This window comes from Topomyia yanbarensis, chromosome 2 (assembly GCF_030247195.1).
Source record: "Topomyia yanbarensis strain Yona2022 chromosome 2, ASM3024719v1, whole genome shotgun sequence".
Lineage (NCBI taxonomy): Eukaryota > Metazoa > Arthropoda > Insecta > Diptera > Culicidae > Topomyia > Topomyia yanbarensis.
Window position 1 is genome coordinate 437,413,933 of NC_080671.1, and position 24,048 is coordinate 437,437,980.

The following is a 24,048-nucleotide window of genomic DNA, read 5'->3' on the forward strand; positions in this document are numbered from 1 at the left end:
TATTGGTCTTTAATCGTGATCATCGCAAACCTCTTCAATAAAAAACGGGTTTCGGGGAAAAATTCATAGCTCCGCCAATTATTATTATAATTTTATAAACTTATGTTTGTTTTTTTCACTGAAAAATGTACTACCAAAATACTATAAATTTGATGTAATGAAATCATTTCCTTTGCGTAAATTTAAAGTTTCTTGACATATGATTCTACACAAAAATGTTGAAATTTTTCCACATAAATGAAGAAACTTAGCGAGTATTGGCGCTTAAACGAAGGCCTGAGTACCAGCTCTATCGGTTTATGAAATAAAAGACGATTTTACTCTTCATTCAATGGCCCAACTAAATCGCCAGCATCTAGTTTAACCTACAGACACTTTATATAACCGACTTGCGTAGAGAAAATCAGTAAAACTAGCAACCATGAATGTAAACTGACTTCACGGAAGCTCCCATAAGCTTTGCATGGGCTTCCTCTTGTACTTCCCCTCCCAATACCCTCATGCTCGTTTGGCTGCACTTTTTGACAGTCCGTTTGGCTGCAATTTTTGACACTTCGCTAGTCTGTGTATAAAGTGTCTGTAGTTTAACCTAGAAAACACAAGAAAGAGAACTGCGGAGACTCCATTTTGAATCCATTGGATTCGGGTTTAGCTGTCAAAAAACGAATACAATCGAACATTTCCTATCCTTGTAACATTGGACGTGTTGCCATACAAAGCCGGGGCATACGTTGCCAAAAATGCTGTTTTTCTCTCTGCAGTTCTCTTTCTAGAGTTTTTCTAGTTTAACCCGCCTAGCCGCCTTTTCGTTTACCGTGCATACTCCTTACCCTTCCTGAGTTTAGCTTACCTTTCATGCATGATGTACCTAAAAAACGCAAACCGTTTCAGTCTCAACCAATACACGCACAGACTGCAATTTATCTCTACCTACCAATGCTGCCTTTAAATAGTCGACCATCGCGGTACATAAGCATCATTCTTGACAGATCGCTCAATTGAATAGGATTGAAGTGCAAGCCGGTTAATATTAGGCCGGTTTTTTCTTATACCCAGCCACTGATTAATCACTGGACTAAGCCAATGGTGCTGCGGTTTAATTTAATCTGTTGAATTTATTCTTACTGGTAAGATACATCGTTCTCTGTTTGTGAAAATATGTTTCCTAATTTAGATGTGTTTTTTTCGCAGTTGTTCAAACGAATCGAATGTGAAGCTGGTGTAAAGGTGATTCAAAATGGCGAAAATTGAAACAGCAGCTTGTGATTTTAAGGAAAATTTTGTCGCTATTAAAAGCGGAACCGGCGGACCATAACCAGCAGTAAAAGGAAGGAAAACGTTCCAACACTTACTATGAAGTTAACAAAAAGTGAGGCTAATCTAATTCGAAGTGAGTGCGGATCATACAGATAGGGAACTGTTTGATGGTGAAATTCCGACAAATTTCGAATTCAAAACCTTGAAGTGCAAATCAATTAGCGTTAGTATTATCGATTGTACCCTGACGCAGTTTATCACGGATACGGTTAAAAAATAATTACGCATTACATTTCAGACAAGTGATTGTATATTTGGAATGGAAGTTTGGATTGATCAATTGAACCGCAAACAGGATAGACATCATTCCCAGTAACAGATATCCAGAGAAACAAATGTTTAGACTACATTATGGTGAGTATTTATAAAGGTTTTCGAATGCTCTTTTCCCCATTTTTATTTTTTTTTTCCATCACAGACCACATTTCGTTTCTATACTGCGTAAGGATCGATTTTTACGAGTAATCGACAATTGGCTTCATTAGCAGTACAGTGAAATTGAAAGTACGCTATCACGACGTGTCTCTTCGAGGGAGAGAGAAAATTTCTTGCTGCTTAACTTGCCCAGAAACTTGAGTGCGGCTAAGAAAATGTGGAGCACTGGAGCATCGCATCAAACAAGTAACTTAGTTTTTAAGAATATGCAATAGGTTAGATTTAAAGAGAAACGTCATTTTGACATCAAAATATGGTACATATAACGTACGACAGTAATTAGTTCAGGTAAAATTAATATGAAGAAATGAACTAGCCGTGCGGAGAATTTGAATTAAATTTAGTACATCAAATTCTACTTTAGCATGTCAGCAGGATTAGGTAGTGATATTTAAAATCTTCGAGCATCCATGGAAAAATCTTGACTTTCGTCGATTGCGTGAGTGTTAAAAGTATGAATAGTGAACAATGTTCAAAGCTCAAGAAAGTGGTAATTTGAAGCTATTTTATGTTTGTTTGTGGTTTGAAATCATATTTTTGTTGATTTAAACATATGCAACGTTTATATTTCCGGATCGATGAAAACCGTTAGAAATAATTTCTGTTTCTATGCTGGAATCTTCCAATTCAAGCAGACGAACTTACTTATAGAGTAAAAGTAAGTGTCACTTGGCCACTTTTACTAACTTTTATTTTTATTACCAGTTTTGCTTCGGAGCCACTTTTATGTTTTGCTTAGTAATTCTTTATATTACTTTAAACAATATTATCCAACACCCGTAATGTCTATTAAATCAGTCAGATGCCCCAAGAGGCCAGTAGTATTGGTTTGGCTTGTATAGGATTTTTTGGTCCAACTTCTTCCTAACAGTACCACAACATTCAAACGTTCTGATGTTGTGGTTAGCTCTAAGCTTTACGACTGATAGTATGTCTAGCCTATCGAAGACTGAAGCAACGAAGTTTCACTGCTGCAGGTTTTTTTCGCTGCAATGTCTCATTCTACTTTCTTCCTGCATCCTGCTTAAGATTAATTCAGTTAATCTGACTGAGACAATCAAAACTTTCGGGCAATCGTAAAAAAACGTCCTTCAATTATTGTCGTTTCTATTAAAAACTTCTATCTGACCTTATTTAGTCCATTGCATTGCATTTATTTATTGGTGTGAGATAAAAGAATTAGATCACCGAACTAATTATTTTATTAATTCACTTCTTTTAATATCTATTACTTAACTTCACGTCTGAACTCAGTATGTTGAGATTATTGAAGATGCAAACTTTATTTGAAATCACTTTTTGTTGACATGTTTCTTTAGCAATCCGTGACTCCAGTGTTGCCGGTTTTATTTCTGACATGTTTCATTCCTCTAACAACATCTTCTGGTATCCAACAATTGTAATTTCTATTGAAATAGTTAGATTTCTCCAAAAACTCTCTCGTCGCCAGTTGTTATATTCGGCTTGAATCGAAATCTGTACATCGACTTTGCCTCATGAGTAGTTGTGAAGGTGTAGTGTTCGAATGTTGTGGGCCGATATCACGACGCCACTGTTGAGTTCTAAATTTTGTAGATTTCACTGACCTTCTGACTCTGCAAAGAAACACTTTAGACACTCATAACCAACAACCGTAATTTCTATTGAAATCGTGAGTGTGAATCGTGAATAATTGCGATGACTATCACCAAACGCACTTGTCTTCTGATATCTAGTGTTGCAGTACATCTTTTAACCTTTAGGTATATAAAAATTATCACATATTAATCCTGTACCCATTAGCATATAGCTCAATATAGGTCGAATTACATTTTCCTCATTAAAATTGTTTGTTATGATAGTAAAATTTTTACTTCTAAATGGGTTTTCCGATTTGGGTAATGCCCTTGTGTTATTATTTCTAGGTTCAATATTAAAATTTACTTGAATCCTGTCCTTGAAAAACATTTTTGCCCTACTTTCTTCTTTAGCTATGAAGCCGTACATAGTGCTTTTATTACTCTGTATCCTACAATCTGAATCTATTCTAACTACAGCAACTTTGTATGGTTGTGATATGATGTTATTCCGGCAATGGATTATAATGCTCGTTGTAACGCTGGCGTAGTAAAGAACTTGTTCCGCGTCCGTGAGTGTCGTTAACTCGGCATATGGTGGTGCTAAGTATTTGATGTTACAGCGAATTTTTGCGCTACCAGTCCAGAGATACAGTCTAGCTCCTTTTGTACGATACTTGGCTCTACTATAAAATGGGTTTGGTTCATTCGTACCGGGTCTGTATTCGGGTAGAAATATTCCCCGTTATGATCAATCAATATGCGAGTTTCCGTGATATAGAATGATTTTCCGTATGAGGTACTGGAATTATTAGTTTATTAAAGACGCTTAATATTCTCTCTATGTTGTCGTTGTCCACATTCATATGGTTTCTGGTGGCGGACATGTTTCTCCGTATACCCTCTATTAGATCTATATCTTCGGCTGGAGATATCATTGTATTGATATTAGTGCGCCATATTCCTCGTTTCATCAGGCTCGTACCGATGTGATCAAAGAACACTCCGTCCTGTTACAGAACGCGGAGAAAAGCGAATAAATGGTTTGGGTAATGACTTTCCTGGTCTTTACGCTTGTGGAGTGCTCTTATTAGCTACTCCCTTTGTTTCAGTCCATTGATCCTTGAAGATTCAGATATATACATTAGGATATGCTCTGATTCCTGTTTATCTTGCGTCGATTCTGGGACTAAGTCCTTTCTTTCAACGTCCAAAATTGCGAGTTTGGCAATTGCGCGTCTAAAGGTGCCTTTTTTGTTAAGACTTCGACGCCATCGTCGGATGTAATCAATTTGGTGACGCGTCCTTTCAACCAACGTCCTGGAGGTTCTTCGTTATCCACCATTAAAACTATATCGTCGAGTTTAACGGATCTAGAGTCACCAGTCCATTTTTCTCTGGCGATAAGGGTAGATATTCCTTTTTTCATTTATCCCAAAATATCGTCATAGCGTGTTGGATTCTCGCTTGTGATTTCTTGTCGTAAGGTTTTGGGTCGCACTCAAAGGGTGGTGCGTATTTACCTGCCCTTCCCAAGATTGCGTGAAACGGAGTTAAGAGTTCATCATCTATATCCTTCAGGGCTCTATGTATTAGTGGTCTTGAGTTGACAAACCACTCGGCTTGGACTAAAGCTCATCGCAACACCTCACTGGTAGGCGTCCTTACCGACATATCGTCTATCATGGCGTTGAGCGCCTTTTTTATAACTCCGATCAACCTTTCCCAAAGGCCTCCAAAATGTGGGGCTGCTGGAGGGTTGAAGACCCACGAGACTTCCAATTCCGCTGCTTCTTCTTGTCTCATAACTCTTTGGAAACTGAACATCATCATTTTTCCAAAGTAGTCTGATCTCATAATGATTCTTTTTTTTGGAGTGCTTCTTATTATTATACACCACCACCTGATGTCTTGTGGCTGTTGAGGGCATTGCGATCACAGCGGAAGACATCAAATGTTGAACCAAACACCTGGCGAGACAGAGTACGCTTGTCGAGCCACGTCTCGGTTAAGGCGATGACGTCATAACAGCAGCCCGTGGTCGCGAGCAAGTAGCTGTCCGTTGATGAATTTAAGACACCAACATTCTGGTAGTAAATATCGATTTTATTGGATGACCGCTCAGGTTCTGCAGAGAGCGAATCAACTGAATCGCGACCTGTAGCGATCCTCATTGGCGAGAGAAATGGTTGACATCTGGTCACAAGATGTTAGAGCAAAAGACAAATTACTGGAAGCGAAGAATACATCAGCGCTTGAAGTGTTCGGATCAGATGTGTTCTTGCCATTTGTGGCGGGTTGGAAGACCCCTTCTCCACCCACACATACAGGACCGGGACGACTGCTGAACGCTGGCTGCAAGGGCTCGACTGTAGCGGGGGGATCGAGGGCTTCCATTGTACCAACTGCGCTGCGTCCCAGTATGCGATCAGCGTCGACACTCCTTCACAATGGCGGTGTAGCTTGGTATAATGGCATTGCCAATCGTTGCGGAGTCCTCTGTAGGGTTGATGGGCCGGGTTGAATTAGCGGAATACATGCACTATGCTATATTTCACCCTAAGGAGGAAAATTTGGTAAAAACCAAAATTTCTCACTAGGGTGAAAATTTGTTGGTATAAACCAGTCTTTGTACAGGAGGGCACAAATCCTTATTTCATACTATGTTGCGTTTCGGCTTCGCCTCATCAGAAACCGACACTAACGTATTGTCGGAATAGATTAGCGCCGGCTTGACGCAAATCCCTTAAAACTAAAACACACTATGTGTTTCAATCAAACGACTGATCAAACGTGATGTCCCGTTAGAGCAGAAGTTCTGTTTATGCCGATGAGACACAAGTGAAGCCGAAACTTGTCTTGGCTTAGCAGGCCTATGCGAAAGCACTATGCTATATTTCACCCTAAGGAGGAAAATTTGGTAAAAACCAAAATTTCTCACTAGGGTGAAAATTTGTTGGTATAAACCAGTCTTTGTACAGGAGGGCACAAATCCTTATTTCATACTATGTTGCGTTTCGGCTTCGCCTCATCAGAAACCGACACTAACGTATTGTCGGAATAGATTAGCGCATAGGCCTGCTAAGCCAAGACAAGTTTCGGCTTCACTTGTGTCTCATCGGCATAAACAGAACTTCTGCTCTAACGGGACATCACGTTTGATCAGTCGTTTGATTGAAACACATAGTGTGTTTTAGTTTTAAGGGATTTGCGTCAAGCCGGCGCTAATCTATTCCGACAATACGTTAGTGTCGGTTTCTGATGAGGCGAAGCCGAAACGCAACATAGTATGAAATAAGGATTTGTGCCCTCCTGTACAAAGACTGGTTTATACCAACAAATTTTCACCCTAGTGAGAAATTTTGGTTTTTACCAAATTTTCCTCCTTAGGGTGAAATATAGCATAGTGCTTTCGCATAGGCCTGCTAAGCCAAGACAAGTTTCGGCTTCACTTGTGTCTCATCGGCATAAACAGAACTTCTGCTCTAACGGGACATCACGTTTGATCAGTCGTTTGATTGAAACACATAGTGTGTTTTAGTTTTAAGGGATTTGCGTCAAGCCGGCGCTAATCTATTCCGACAATACGTTAGTGTCGGTTTCTGATGAGGCGAAGCCGAAACGCAACATAGTATGGAATACATGCAACTTCCGAGGGCGGAGTCGGTGGGCACCAAATGTTCTGGGTACGGCTATCCTCAAATTCCCTGAACAATATGCCTTGCGGCCATGTGTCAGGGTTAAGAGCTGCTTCACGGTACTTTGGGTGAACTCCAACTTTGATATGAAGTTCAGAGTACTGACGTCTATGCCTTTTTTAACTAGCGGAATAACCTTTATTTCCTCGTTGCAGTTTAGCCCTTCTTTGGACATTTTTTCGACTGTCTCCTTGCTAACGCTGGGATGAAAGAGGGAAAGATACATCCAGAGCAACGGAGTGGGAGGTGGAACCGTGATAATGTTGCTATTATTACCGACAAGAATATTGCTCGGATCAGGGCCATCCTCGCGACGACGTTTCTGAGGTGGTCGAGATGTACCGGAATTTGGCCGGACTGGAGTGGCTGTTGAAACCTTTCTGACGAGGTGCGAAATTTGCTGGTTATTTTTTGATAACTCTGCCTTTAGTTCAGCACAGACGTCATCCGTTTTCCCAGCGATAGCAGCGATAACACATCCAAGCGAGGAAACGGTGTCGCGAAAGCGAGCAAACTTCATCAACTTGACACATTCATTGCACATCCAAAATAAATTTGGGTTTTCGGCAAGTTTTTTTTTCAAGAAAGGCTTGTTGAGTTGTTTACCGCACTGCGTATGCACCACATTTTTGCAAAGTCCCATGCATTCGATAGTCATCGTCCGATTTGACGGTTTTCGCGCAGTGATCGCATGCACTTGTCATAATGCCGATTTCCTACCCGTCCTAGATCCGACTTTTCGTTTTCGTCTCACTGTGCGCCAGGTTATGGTGGGAAATATTTTCCTCTACTCGCGTGCAGGTGGCGAAGTGAGCGCGTGATGTAAACAATCTCGATTTTCACTGGTTTTTTCACGACACAAAAACAAAATTTGTAGGAAACACTTTAAAACTTCACAATATCAAGGTCGCAAACAAAATTTAGAATCGACTGATACGATAAACGATGATTAAACGGCACAAATCACGTCAAATATTAAAAAAATAACGAGCGATCAACACAAACAACTCTCGCGTGTTTTTTGAAAAGGCCCAATAAGCACGCTGTCACAATTCACTTTGAGGGGAAATTCCAGACAAACCATTAGCCGCAGACTATAAATAGACGAAAGAGAAAACTTTTTTCTTCCATAAAATGTTAACATCCGTTCTCGGCGAGTTATGGTTTGGCCGCAATTTTCTCTCAAAGTGAATTTTGACAGCATGCTTATTGGCCGTTTACAAAAAAACACGCGAGAACTAATCGGTGAAAATACACTGAACCAAAAAATTTAATAGCGATTGGTTCATCTGATTTTCCTGATAAATTTTGTTTTGAAACTAACAGGTGACTATGACTCAGTCCTATCAATAGCTTGAATTTATCATACGCGTACTCGGTAAGAGGAATTTTACCTAAGTATGGGTATTTCTCCCTTAGCTTGGATATATTCAGGGATTGGGCGGGTAAGTCTAAATTTTTTATTGTTTTCACATTTCTTAATGAGAACCTTTTCTTACTTGATGCAGAGATCCTTAAGCTTACTGTTCTGCTATCTGTGACGCTTGAAATGTTTTGCGTCGATTTTAGTCGCAGGGTTTCTTTATTACCCTGAAGTTCAAGTTTATCAGCAATTTCTTCGTCAATGAGGGTCAGTGATGATCCGGTATCGAGAAAGGCTAATGTTTTTACTTGCTTTCCTCCGGAGTGGAGTGTAACTGGGTGAATTTGATAGAAATTACCACCTCTTGGTTCTTGGTGGTGATTAATTTCATTCGTAGATTTATTCTCTACGATGTGTATCAATGGATGATGTCTTAGTTTGCATCCATCCCTATTGCAGTTTTTATTTGACCTGCAAAACATGCCGATATGATTAGAGCGCAAACAGCGGAAGCATAATCTAGCTTCTTTAACTATTTCATAGCGTCTCTCTGGCGGTGAGTTTTTAAACTTTTCACAATTCTCTAGATTGTGATCTAATGTGCAGGTTACACATTTCCTTTGGGATTGTTTTCTTATCCCATAATAATTTTTTGCCTGATCTTGATGCAGGTGAACTCTCTTCTCCTCATTGAAAGATCTTGATTTTGCCTGCAGGCAAAATCAAGATCTTTCAATGACGAGAAGAGAGTTATATATAGGGCAACATCACATGTGGCCGTAGTCTTTAACCAATTGCTCAGATCTGTTGCCGTAGGCGTACAGTTCCTCAGAGCATTATTAAGCTCTAAATTTTGAAGATTTTCTTTACGATCGATGTTGCTCTAAGATTACTGAAGATTACAAACTTTATTTGCAAGTTCTCATTTTGACATGTTTTTAGCAACCCGTAATTCCAGCGTAGCCGCTTTTGTTTCATTCCTTTAACAAATCATCTTCAGATAACCAATAACCGTAATTTCTATTAAAATCGTTAAATTTCTCAAAAAACTCCCTCGTCGCCAGTTATAATGTTCGGCTTGAATCGAATTCTGTGTGTCGATTTGAGATGTTGTGGGTCGACGACACAGTTGAGCTCCAAATTTCGTATGTTGAGATTATTGAAGATACAAACTTTATTTGAAATCACTTTTTGTTGACATGTTTCTATAGCAACCCGTGACTCCAGCGTTGCCGGTTTTGTTTCTAATATGTTTCATTCCTCTAACACCATCTTCTGGTATCCAACAATTGTAATTTCTATTGAAATAGTTAGATTTCTCAAAAAACTCCCTCGTCGCCAGTTGTTATATTCGGCTTGAATCGAAATCTGTAAATCGACTTTGCCTTATGAGTAGTTGTGAAGGTGTAGTGTTCGAATGTTGTGGGTCGATATCACGACGCCACTGTTGAGTTCTAAATTTTGTAAATTTCACTCTGCACTCTGCAAAGAAACACTTTAGACACTCATAACCAACAACCGTAATTTCTATTGAAATCGTGAGTGTGAATCGTGAATAATTGCGACGACTATCACCAAACGCACTTTTGAAGAATAGTATCAATTTTATTCAAGATACGTTAGTGAAGTTAGTGAACTTAAACTAGCAGAACACCTGTTGTTGTTACTGCTTTCCTTAGAGCGCCCATGTTGTCGTCTAGGCCTGCTTCCAGTTAATTAGCACATGTTGTCCTCTGGGAACGATGTGTGTGAACTAGCTAACTTACATATAATCTTGGCCCCGCCCCTATGGCAGATCTTCTCTTTTCATCTGCTTATGTTATTTTGTGGTGCCTTCGCGTTGGCTAGACATGACGTCGCCTCGTGTTCGTTATTTCTGCTTCCATCTGTTATAATCTCTGCAAGAGACTAGGCTTCGATGGGTCATTGAACTAGGTATAGTGAGATTTCCAAAAAAATTCCCTCGTTGCCAATTGTAACGTTCGACTTGAATCGAATTCTGTGTCAATTTTGTCTCATGGGATGTTATGGGTCGCTGCACATGACGCCACTGTTAAGTTCTAAATTTTGAAGATTTTCTTTACGATCGATGTTGCTCTAAGATTACTGAAGATTACAAACTTTATTTGCAAGTTCTTAATTTGGCATGTTTTTAGTAACCCGTCATTCCAGCGTAGCCGGTTTTGTTTCCTTCCTCTAACAAATCATCTTCAGATAACCAACAACCGTAATTTCTATTGAAATCGTGAGTGTGAATCGTGAATAATTGCGACGACTATCACCAAACGCACTGAATGTTATGAATTAACTTCAGTCCCGCTTCCCGTAAATCGTAAATATTAGTTGTATGGAGCAAATGGTCAGTAATAACCAGTGTTTCGAATCTTGGTTATCTTGCCAATTTGCGTGGTGTTCCAAGCTATTGATAATATTTATTTGCGGATCTCCGCTTACTGTCGGGGATTTACTTGTTCTAGACCCCATTTTTTCGAAATTTAATATATAGTAATTTAGTATCTAATAATTAAAAATTTAATATACAGTATATAATATTTTAATATCCACCTGTGATATATGCTTTTAGGGTTATTGGGAGAATACTTCAGTTTTGTGTAATAAATAGTTGAAACATGAAAAAAAAACTGTAAAGTGCTAACTATGATTTTATACATATATATTTTTGATTGTGTAGTGTATAAATTAGTTTTTGGTTAAATAGATCATACTGTATGCTACTGAGGCGTAAATCTAGACAATCGATACTATATAGTAATCAAATAACAACCTTTGTATAGCTGCACTTTGGTTGGCTTTGACAGGTTAGTTTTTGTTCTATTTTAATTTAAAGACAATTGGAACAGTACAAGACACAATTTGTGTCGATTCTTTTCACTATTGCACAAACTCTTCATTTTTTACTGCAGCGTATTCACAAAAAAAACGTCTTTTACCGTAATTGCTATCATTGTTAAACCATCTGTTGCAATAATGCTATCAAAATATATCTCCATTTACATCAATTTAAAATCGTTAAATTTCTCAAAAAACTCTCTCGTCGCCAGTTATAATGTTCGGCTTGAATCGAAATCTGTGTTTCGACTTCGTCGACTTTACCCCCGTGTTCGAGAAGGAAATTTTTATTTAAATTCATCTTGGAAGAGAGAATTTTTATTGAAATTTTCAGCACTTACACTATTCGTTCTCCAATTTACCTTTTTTTAATTCTAATCCACTTTCTATCATTAAATACTGTTACACTACGTCTCAATTTTGCATTAACAAAAAAAAACTTATCGCTCAGATTGAACTACTACTTTAAATAGAAAAGTCACCACCGATGTCATTGAAATGACCTACTGGCTTTATACACATCACATACGTGTACCGGTATTTCCATTAGAAATACCGAAATAACTATTTGTACGCTTCCGGGAATACGACAATGTGATTTTGCAGAATTTCAAAATAAATGCTGCCGTATTCACTTTCTATTCGCCTTCACTGCGCGTAATTTGCTGTACACGAGTCATTCCCAGGTTTAGAATTTTTGCTAGAACATTATTCTCTTCCATGTGAATCGGATCGTAGAAGGAAATTACGCATCTGCTTACGTTCAGATTAGGGTGGGTGTCAAGCACTACTTCAGTGCCGACAATGAGCGGGATCATTTTCTGCAACTTAGCAATTTGGACAGGGCTCCGAACTCGAAGGATATACTGTGTCCCTTGAGCTTCGATATTCGTACCTTCGATTAGACCTCCAGCGACAACCTCCTCCTATTTATCAATAATGAACGTTTATTTTTTGGCAAAGTCTTTACCTGTGAGCCGCAGCAACATCAATTCTCCGTATTTGTTCGTCGGGTCCATAAACTCCGGCAATCTTCTTTTGCTTGACCCATCCGGGTCATCGTTACTAGCAGCCGCCATCTTGGATTGTACCACCAGACGTTGCGTCCACTTTGTGGCAAGATCACACGGTGCCAACCTTAACTTATTTGCCCCTTTAACATCGACTATTTTGATGTGTTCTCACAATTTTGATACGCACTGTAAGCAAGCAGAATCGCAGCTACCTTTTGCCCGCTCCTACGTTACCTTCAAAAATCTTGTACTGCACTGCATCACTCTCTTCGCCAGATCAAGGCAAGACCAAAAAAGTTGTCTTTTCTTACAAGCTTTAAATCAATTCTACAGCTCAGAAAAAAACTTGCTTTCAGCCCACTGTCACAGCGAGTGAATGAAACTGGCCAGGGCTGGGCCCATATTATTGGCTCGAATCAAAACTCGTCGAAATGTCAATTGACGATAGGTTCATCCGGTGTGTTCATTTGTGTTTACATTTTGCTAGCGTTGCCAATTTTATTTTGTGGCCACCGCCCAATGTGGCTACGCCACATCGCTTTTGCGCGTGCTGTCCGGACTTAAGGTTGGACAGAGAATGCCTAAAAATCGAACGAAAAAAGCAGTTTTTTTTCCACACCGTGTGTTAGATCTTCATAAAAATCAATCAGCTTATGTAGAATGTTGATACAGTACAGCTGATTGATTTTTATGAAGATCTAACACACAGTGTGGAAAAAAACTGCTTTTCTTCGTTTGCGATTTTTGCCATTTCTTTGTTCAACCTTAAACTAGGGGTAGACCCTATGTTTCAGTAAGCCGGGCAAACGAGTGGATCACAGGTTCGCTTGCTTCCGACGGCGAGTCGGGGCCACCTCGCCCTGCGGATCCTCAGCGGCTTTGCGCCGCTTCGGTTCCTAGGCCTCGGTTATGCGCCTAAGCCGCATCGAAATGGTACCCCTTAAACATTCTAACTAGAATCGGTTGTGTCACCGGAGCCGGAATACGAATTAGAACCAGCCAGCATCCCGGCTGAGCTTAACTGGGAAGTTTAGTGAAATTTAATCTGGAAATAAAAATTTTCTGGCAACGCTCCAGCACTCCGTTGAATTCTAACGATTTCACCACCTGGGCGTCAGGTTGACGATATGAAATGAACTTTGTTTACTTTCGACAAGTTTTGATTCGAGCCAACAACATCCAGCCCATATTATTGGATCAAATCTCGACAAACATATGATTACGGCCTAAAAGCCAACTGTCAAAATCCACTTTAAATGGAAATTCCGGACAAACCGTTACACGCCAATCACAGATGTTGATAATAAACGAAAGAGAAAAGTTTTCTCTTTCATAAACTGTTGTGAACTGTGTTCGACTAGTAACGGTTTGTCTGGAATTTCCATTCAAAGTGGATTTTGACAGTTGGCTTTTAGGCCGTAATCATATGTTTGTCGAGAAATCAAAACTCGTCGTAATGTCAATTGACGATAGGTTCATCCAGAGTGTTCATTTTTGTATACATTTTACTAGCGTTGCCAATTTTATTTTGTTTCCATGACCCAATATGGCTGCGCCACATCGCTTTTGCGCGTGCTGTCCGACTTCGCTACCGCTCAGGGGATAGCCCCTATGTTTGAGTAAGCCGGGAAAACAAGTGGATCACAAGTTCGCTTGCTTCTGACGGCCGGTCGGGAGGTTTCCTAAAATTTAATATAGGAAATAAAAACTTTATGGCAACGCTCCAGCACCCCGTTGAACTCTAACGATTTTGCCACCTAGGAGCAAGTTTGACGCTATGGAATGAACTTTGTTTACTTTCGGCAAGTTTTGATTCGAGCCAACAACATCCAGCCGGGGCCATATCTAGTAAAAATCGGTTGTATTACTGGAGCCGGAATACTAAGTAGAACCAACCAGAATTCCGGTTCATTTTCGTTTAAACTTTACTGGCTTCAGGTAACCATCCGATACCCTTAAGGAACCTCTGTTTAAGAGGTACCATTTCGATGCGGCTTAGTCGCATAACCGAGGCCTAGGAACCGAAACGGCGCAAAGCCACTGACGATCCGCCAGGCGAGGTAGTCGCCGGATGAATCGTCAATTGACATTTCGACGAGTTTTGATTCGAGCCAATAATATGAAGACTTTTTTTTCATTAGGTCCAATCTGCACATGAGAGCCCTCTTTTTTCGCTTTCTCTTTCGATTATTACTGCGAAACCATAAAACTTTTTAAACATTTTTCGGTATGTTTCGAAAGACTAGGTTTTTACTAGCTTATTATGCATACAGTTGACGGAAAATCAGAAAGGTGACCGAGTAATTCGCGGAAGAGAAAGTAAACAAAGGCTCTCTTTTGCAGATTGGACCTATTGAAAAAAAAGTCTTCATATTCACACGGGCAGCCGACTGGATGTTGTTGGCTCGAATCAAAACAAAGTTCATTCTGTAGTGTCAAACTGGCGCCCAGGTGGCGAAATCATTAGAATAATTCAACGGGATGCTGGAGCTTTGTTAGAATTGTTTTATTTTTATTCTTCCGGCAACCATTCGATTCCCTTCAAAGCCTGTGATCGACTCATTTTTCCGGCTTACTCAAACATAGGGACTATCCTAGCTTTAGTCCGAGTAAGCGGCAGCGAAGTCAGACAGCTCACGCAAAGAGCGATATGACGCAACCACATTGGGTGGGGAATAAAAATAAAATTGGCAACGCTAACAAAATGTACACAATAGATTGTCAATTGACATTTCGACGAGTTTTCTTTCGACCAAATAATAGGGCACCGTGATGTCCGTGTAAGTAAATTAAAATCCACTTGTTTCAGCCGTTTCGTCACTGATTTTCACCAAATTTTCAACGGTACACACTTATTTTTTTTCTGCCGAATCTCAGCTTTTTTGCATCTTTTGCCGAAATCTCAACAGCTGAGATTCAGCAAACATTATTTTTTGCTGAGATCTCAGTAAAAGTGACGTTTGAGCTCAGCACTTAAACGTCACTTTTACTGAGATCTCAACAAAAAAATAAAAAAAAACTCGGAAAATATTTCACCGAAAATCAGCAAGCTAATTTCACTTTACTGAGATATCACTTTCTAAATTTGCTGACTACACAGCTGTTGGGAAATTACCGAGCCGAATTGAGTGTGTAGTCACTGCAGAACCACCTATCTCGTCTATTCGCACAAGCTTGGATCGCGGCGATCGCGAAAAACACGCTACAAACACAGTGCAAAGATCGAGAACGAGCGCTGTTTAAATATTAATTATTTAGTTCCAGCACACTTCATGAAAAACAATTTGAGCACAAATCATTTCTCTACACCCTGACCAAAAACTGCATATTAAGGAAACTGGCAACTCTGTCCAGAATCTAGAGCCAGTAACAGCAACGCTACTTGCGGGTAAAGATGGTACTTCCCAAACTTGTACAGCATACTCGGAGGGTGTTTCGGACCAGTGCGCAGTATATTGATTTCAGCGCGTAAAAATCCACAAAATCAACTGTGCTTCGTTTCAGAAAACCCAGTGTTGCAGCCTTCGCCGTTGTTGCAGTGATGTGGTCGGCGAAACGAAGTTTTCTGTCGAACAACATTCCCAAGTCACAGATAGAATCCACCCCCTCGATGACACAGGCTTGAGGGGTATATCCGCAATGCCTTACAATTGCCATGCGCCCGGAACATATCACTTTACATTTATCGACGTTGATCTGCATACCGTTTAGTAAGCACCATTCCTCTATATTGTCTATATCATCTTGAAGTACAGCGCAGTCGAGTCCTGAGGCAATTGAACGAAAAAATTCAGATCATCAGCGTAGAGTAGTTTTGCAGTCTTGATACGGGTGAAGAGATCGTTGATGAATAAGAGAAAGATAAGTTGCCCTAGCTGGCTTCTTTGAGACACACAAGTTGACGTTTCGAACGCGCTTCAACGTGCGGTACCGATTCTAACGAAAACGGATCACTCGGAGAGGTAGGAATGCAGCCATCTAGTTACCCATCCAGGAAAACCCAATCGCTCCAGTTTCAAAAGATAAATGTTGTGGGACACCTTGTCGAATGCTTTCGCGAAACCAAAATATATTGCGTCCACTTGTTGGCGCTTCTCGACAGCTGGAACCAGAAAACTTGTGTACGTCATCAAGTTTGAAGTAGCGGAACGGTTTTTTACAAATCTGTGTCGACATTCGTCAATTATGTTGGAAGATGTTGCGCCCATCGCATTATAAATAAACTTTTCCAGAACTTTAACTGGACAGTTTCATAACGAGATTCCTCCGTAGTTTTCGATGTTGTGGATGTTTCCAGCTTTATAGATGGGAAGTAGAGCAGCTTCTTTCCATACACTTGGAAAAACATATCCCGAGATTGAGAGCAGGAAAATTAGGCTTACTGGTGCAGAGAGAGCTCGGGCACAATGTTTCATAAACGCAGGAGGCAAGAAATCCGGACCAGACCCTTTCAACGGATCAACGCTGGATAGAGCGCTGAACACATCGGCATCATTTACGCTAGGACGAGAAAGGTTGATACTATCCGTTGGTAATGTTTCAAGGAACTGTTGCAATGGATTCTGGCGTTGCCAGAATTTTTAAAATTCCCATATTAGGAAACTTCCGGTAATCATTCGATTCCCTTCAAAAACCTCTGCTTAAAAGGTATTAGTACGATGTTAGACGCATAATCGAGCCAAGAGCAAGCCGATCGGAGCAAAGCCGCTGAGAATCCACCGGGTGAGGTGCCGTCGGAAGCAATCGAACCTGGGATCTAATGCTAGCAAAATGTAAACACAAATCAACACTTCGGAAGAACCTATCGTCAATTGACATTTCGACGAGTTTTGATTCGGCCTAATAATAGGAGTCCCGGGCCGTCATAGCTATGGCTGTTTGTTATGGTTATTTCAGCCGTTTCTTCACCGATTTTCAACCTTAATCACTGCAGAACCACCCATCTCGTCTATTCGCACAAGCTTGGATTGCGACGATGGCGAAATACACGCTAAAAGCACCGTGTATAGATCGAGAACGAGCGCTATTTATATCGTACGGAACAGTGTTTCCAACTCAGATAATTTTCTCTGATGATACCATCGATAATTTTTTTTTTAATTTAAGGTTTTTCAAGGAAAACATCTTTGAGTGAGAAAACATAAACATCCAACATATCGTTTTAAATGGTAGTGCAACAGGGCGGCGATGAATTGCATTGGTTTTGCACTTTCGATCCAGTGTCAATTATTTGTACTTCGCCTCTGAAAAGTAATTCCAACGCACTCCACCATCCTGGTAGGGTTACCAAACATTCTTATTTTGACACGGCGCAATGCGTTAACACAACTGAGCCGTGGATCTTCCGTGTTTTTACAACATGTAAAAATAGAAAAATATCGCTACAGTCTGTTCGTCGGGTCTTGTTGACGCATCTTACTGCTGCGTGTTGAGATCCTCTTCCTTGGTGGTAAAATATTAGGTGCGTTGTCTGCCGCTCCTTGGGGGTCTTGATTAGTGTTCGTTGTTCGTTGAGAATATTCACCTCTCCATATTTCGATATGATTTTTTTGATAACGGAGGAATGAGTACGTGGTGCCAGGTCATGTATCTTTATTTCAACACTGTCAACATCTATATACGTTGGGATACTGTATAAAATGCCAATTACATCGACGACGTGTTTCACGTTGTTCTGGGAAGCGAATGATTCTGCTTGACTAATGTTTTTGAACACAATCAGTACCGCATGACGTAAATGATGGAATTGCACTGCGTTAACTTCTGCTACGTCGAGCTTCATGTTCACTTTCAACATTTGCTCCTCTTCGCGAATTGATAGTCTTACCGGACATTTCGATAAGTCTACAGCAACACAGTTTGCCCGAAACGGGACATACTCTTGCTTTGTATTGTCACTCATTATTTGTTCACGTTTCACACTAGGTAGAAGGAATCATTTTTTGCCTTTGCAAATAGCAGCGGAGCGATTTCTAGCGTCTGAACTGAGCGAGATGAGAAACCGAACTGGGAAGCGTCCTTATTTTACTTCAAATGTCCTAAATTTTAGTCTCAAACCTAGATATACTTCAAAATTTTTCAGGTCAAGTTAATTCGGAGAGAGCGAAACTTTTCAATCATCATTTTAATTGACCCATACCTTCCAGCGCTTTCTATCAATAAAGTTACTTGCATACCCTTCGCGACTCACAGCAACCGATAGATCTTTTACCATGAAATAAATGAAGTTTGCTTCATTTAAAATTCGGACACATTATTTATTCTGTAGCAGTGCGTCTATTGGTTGGATTTGAAAAGTTGTGATACTTGGAAAACACACGTGATTCATTGGTGAAAGTTTCGCCTTGATTTATTCAGTCTTTGAAAAGTTGTGCAAGATGAAAGACAAGGAAACAACATTATTCCTTCACGCTCACTTAAAAAACCCGACACAAAACCATCTTGAATTTGCTGGGCACCTCGTACTGTAGTCAGATAAAATTTTTGTCCAAGAACATGCAGGCACGGGTTTTCTAAATAGGTGTGTGCAGAATCAATTTTTGAAGTTTATATACAGGGGTCCCATTTCTAGATTTCAGCTAATTCCGTAGAATGAACAATTAGTGCAAATAACGAACATAATGGATTTTTTGTGAAAGCAGTGATTATCTGCACCATGATTGGTCCGTACTATTCGACTGAGCGAGCTAACGTTGTTAGCACGCCCCCTTTGTAGTCAAATGAACAGAGACACACATATAAGGCATGATCTAGAAGAAAAGATTATCAGTTTGCTTTTTGAGACCGCAGCAGCTACAACATGATTTCAGTTGCCTGTCAAACGCAGATCGCTCGTTGATTAACCAGAGCCGTCAATATGGGGTGTGTGGCACCTAAGAGACACAATCAAATACGGGAAGTTCTAAATAGAAGTGCCGCGTGTCAGTTTTATATTATTCGTTTCTTGCCTGCCAAACGAGCAACATCATGGCTATGACTGTTAAACACCGTTAACCATCCGTATAGTTTACTGATTGTACCGGTAAAGACAAAGTTCTTATTGTCCTAACATTGTTTAGTTTAAACCTTGTTATTGATGCTCCCTTTATGTGTAGTGTTACGATTCGGCTCTGTGATTCTTTCCTCGATACGTCATGTGTCCATTGCAGATTGAGAGGCTACAATTTCTCCTTCAGACCTAATTCAGCTGCGATATTTTTAACGTATTAACGGAGATCCAAAATTTTATTTCGCTTGATGATGTACACGGAAAGAATTTGATATATTTTTTTTTCCTGTGGTGTAGGAGCCTGTGTTTATAATTAGTACATCCTTCTTTGCCTCATTTCCATCTACTGCGACATTCCTTTATTGTAATGATTTGCCATTAGGCAACCAAATCATATTTTTTCCATTATCACAGCTTACCTTTGTTGTGAATTCATGCTCTTTAGTGTTCTGCATTTCGATGGTTTCTCATTGTCGGTACAAAGCTTCCTAGTTTAACTCGTTGAGTGTTTCTCTACGATAGATGTTGTTTCAACATTACTAAGGACTGAAGTGTTTTTTGCTGTAATGTCTCAACGCTCTAACATTGTTGCTCCCTCTCTTTCTTTCGACAGATGTTAAGATTAGTCAAGAGGAAGAAAACTTTGTGCAATCATAGCCAACAACCGTAATATCTATTGAAAACATTAAATTACCCATAAAACTTTCTCGTCGCCAGTTGTAATGTCCGGATTGAATTGGGTCATTAAATGAGAAAAAAAAACTTTTTAAGTCTCATACATCGATAAAGCAGATTTTCGTCATTACAACAATGTTTTTTTTTCCAACTCAGGAAATGTGAAAATAAAATTTAATATAAAATAAAGAAATATGTTGACAGTCTTTATTTGACACTATCAGAAGTGTTTGACATATCGAATTTCACGACAAATGATGCCCTGTCAGAAAAAAATGAAAACATGTTTTCCTGCAGGGTTATTTTTATTTGACATAACCACCATCCAATATACATAGTTTTTTTCATTTTGTGGTGTTGTCTTGATAGGCAACCGCAGTTTTCGTATGTATGGTTGTGTTTACTAAGCTTTATAAAAAAAAACAAAAAAATCGTTTTTACGTATTACGAGTTTTCTTTTTGAAATAATATTATATTATGTATATTGGACCCAAAATTTATCGAATGGAACGGAAAACTATACATAGCTTTATGACCCAATTCACACTTGTTATAACTGCGCTATCCTGTAACTGTCTATCGGAGACACTTGAAATAGAAGAAAACTAGTACGATAGAACACGAAAGTTAGCAAATGAGAGTTTAATGCCTCTGTAAGGCGATACTTTAGTTTTTCGCGCTATTGTCGTCGATTTGATTTATGCACATAAATCTGTTCGATGACCAATGAAGCTATCAATTGATGACATGTGGGATACACATGTCACAATTCCGTGTTTCGACTTTGTTTGATTAGCAAAGTGTAAAGTTGAACTGTTCGAATTTTTTTATAGTATATCTCATGTAATTGATTGTGTGCTAAAATGGCTGAAGACTGCAAACCCTAAACCCCTTCGCTCCCTTTCTGCAGTTCTTCAGTTTAGTGCAGCTAATATTTTAGCGAACTCCTGAATCTGGAAAGGGAGATTTAATCATAACCAACAACCGTAATTTCTATTACAGTCGTAAGCAGTGCGGTAAAATATCAATTTCAAACGAAATATCAATTTCAAACGTTTCAATTGAAACTGCGAGTCTTTCACTGTAAGCATACCACCACTGTATCAGTTGAGTTCTGCTGCCGTCTTCGTTTGAGTCACTCAGAGTTCACTGTCAATTGAATAACAGGTTCTGGACATTTGACGTTTTTGCCTGTTTAGTTTCTATTGAAAACCTACCTCACATTAGCACGGTCTCTGTTAATGGAAGTGAGCCATTCCAATAAACCACTCACAAATGAATATGAATGAACACTCACTGACATGAAAATAACTCCGCCCAAGATAATAAATACATATAGGGTAAAGGCTATGAAAAGACGAGACAACTCAAGACGGATACAGGTAGGCACATTTTTTCTCTGTATGAGTGAGGTTGTCATTTTTTTCGATGAAGCTGATAAATCAGGAGGATATGAAAAAAAGAATAATCAAATGACGTAGTGGGCTTTGCTGTTAATATAAGTTTTGTTTTGGTTTGGTAATAATTATTTTTTATCAGTAGTTTCGAGATAAAAAGGTAAAACCCGGCCTTTTCTCTCTTTTCATCGTGCGTTTCAAACGAAGGCGCAGTTGGTTGAGTGGTAAGCGTGCCAGCCACCTATCCCAGTTGGTCTGGGTTCAATCCCAGCCGAGGTCGTCGAGATTTTTCTGAGATGAAAATTCTTCCTTCGGAAGGGATGTAAGGCCGTTGGTTTTCGGTTCATGAGTTGGTGGGTCGATATCTAGTTACTAACAAATATCCTCCTCCTGTGATACTTGTGGAGTGCGCAGTAGTATATACTGCCTCTAGCAAAAGCAAGTATCGAACGAACGTTCCTTCTGCGATCTACGTTCGGGCCTGGCCGATGCCGGTTTAGATCAATAAACACTTTAGGATTACCAGGAGTTGCATATTGAAAGATGTTTCCCTAATCCCAAGCATAATTACCTTCTGATTCCCTTGCAACTTCAGCTAGTCCAGATCGATAACTGAGTGGCAGCCAGGGGTGGTCGCACAAGGTAAAGCTCAAGCTCGATGGTTAAAGTCATTTAAACTCTGATGTCGACTAGCTTATTCTGCTAAGAGTTGAGTAACAAATGTATAAACTGCCGAGTTATTAGCGAAAGAGAAAGTAAACAAAGAGAAACTGTCATTTGCATATAGGACCATTTGACATGTTTGGCTAGATATATCTATATTGCTTTTACAAGGGTGGTCAGTAGATGACGGAAACTGATGATTGAGGACATTTTGCAATCAATCCAATATGGCGACTTTTGGTTACTTCAAATCAATAAACCCACCATCGATATGACCTGTTTATAGCATTCATGCCGAGCAAAATCTTTTCGAATTCTTTTGATAGAGAACATCGTCTATTCTCGTGTCTGTAGACTGTGCTCGTAATGTGTTCTCATAGAACCAGTGTGGAAGTGTTTTACCCCTTTACCATGTCATCGGAACAGGAAAATATTGGTAGAGGTGCAAAGAAAATTGCTGAATTACATATTTGATTTTAGCAAATAATTTGACAGCTTCGTACAATAATGACAGCATACTGCGGCTGTCATAATAACTTTTCAAAATTTCTTAAATTCGCAGATTTCAGACAAAATATAATGAATCTAGTAATAACAGCTTGTTGGAACTGGTTGCAATGAAAAACGTATTTGGTAGTACGTTCATCTCTATTATATTTTTGTTGCAAATTTGATTCTGATGAATAGGCTGTTATACTGGCCAAATTTGCTAGAAACATGAAGTATGTGATAAAAATGTTGGATTGATTAGCACCAGATGAATTTTGGCGAAATGTGTGTTAATAAAACGGTCATTATTATGTGTATTATAGCAAAATATCTAAATATGACAAAAAAAATGGCTACACTGCCAACCTTGCAAGCTGCATACACTTATCTGTCATCTGGCACAAGAAAGGCAAGATAACCAAAAACACGAAGCCAGTTGTCTCTTCTTGTCTTAGGCTTACCCGGATCTCATTTGACTGGTGCTCACTGGGTAAATTGAAAGCGGATCTATTCATTTGAGAAGATCAAACGAAGGAGGTTGACTATGCATTGCGACTCATTTGAAAGCGACAGTGAATGAAGAGCCATGAACCGAGCTTTAGATCAACAGCATCTGATGCGTTAAATGAATATGAATGCTACCGTAGATGGCTGATTGACTGCGTTCACTCAGTTTCGATTGAATGAAATGAAATTTTACTGCGCTGGTCGTAAGATTACCTAAAAAACTCTCTCGTCGCCAGTTGTTATGTTCGACTTTGACAATTGGGTCTTTAAATGAGACAAAACAATCACTCTAAATATCGTCAACCCAAAGAGAATAGGGAAAGAGACGAATAGTGTGGAGCCAAAAATACCTTATTGAGCAGACCAATCGTGCAATGTATATAAACATTACTCATGCCTGAGTTGGAGGAGATAAGTATTGTAAATCTATCAAAAAAGAAATTTGAATTTTCGTCAGAATTAAGTGCAATCGTGATTGTAAGGTGCATTCTAGAGTCTATGTATGAGTAAAAACAAGCTTTAGAATTATTTCATCTCTTTGTTTCAAAATGCACATCGTTTGATAAACAAATCCAACGATCGACAAAAGGTTTGTTTTCAAAATATAATAGGAGTCATTTAAAGTGCTGCCTTTGGAAACGGTTGCCAAATTCTAGTGTTGAAATCATCGTAAAGGGAGTGTTGCCGTTTTGACTGATTTGCGTCTCTTTCACTATTCTCTTTGGTCAACCCACACGGCCCGGAGGGCCGAATGTCATATGCCATTCGACTCACTCATGACTTTCAAGTGCATGAAACGTTGAGATTTGATGGAATCTCGAAAAAAATTGACTTTTTTGGACTTTGGCACCTTTTTGCCTTTCTCATATAGAAAGGTTACTCTAAAAATCGTCAACCAAATCCCGGTCCGGCGATTTTTTTTTCACTTTTTTAGGCGTAGGTACGAGTATGCAATGAGGGGTTGCTACTTTAAAATTGAAACTAGATTAAAATTTCTTAACAAGTTGAAAATTTTCGGCAGGGTCCGGACCCCCCGGATCCTCTAGCGATCCATTGTATGTATGTGCAAATCGTACTGAATATGCAATATTCATTTC

General features: G+C 39.5%; 1 long non-coding RNA gene across 1 annotated transcript; it reads left to right on the forward strand.

The window, feature by feature from the left end:
- The first annotated feature begins 1,010 nt into the window (after positions 1-1,010).
- Positions 1,011-1,849, forward strand: LOC131682054 (uncharacterized). Its single transcript, XR_009304017.1, has 4 exons — positions 1,011-1,127; positions 1,192-1,480; positions 1,556-1,671; positions 1,736-1,849. It is a non-coding gene; the product is annotated as an uncharacterized LOC131682054 (long non-coding RNA).
- Positions 1,850-24,048: the final 22,199 nt, after the last annotated feature.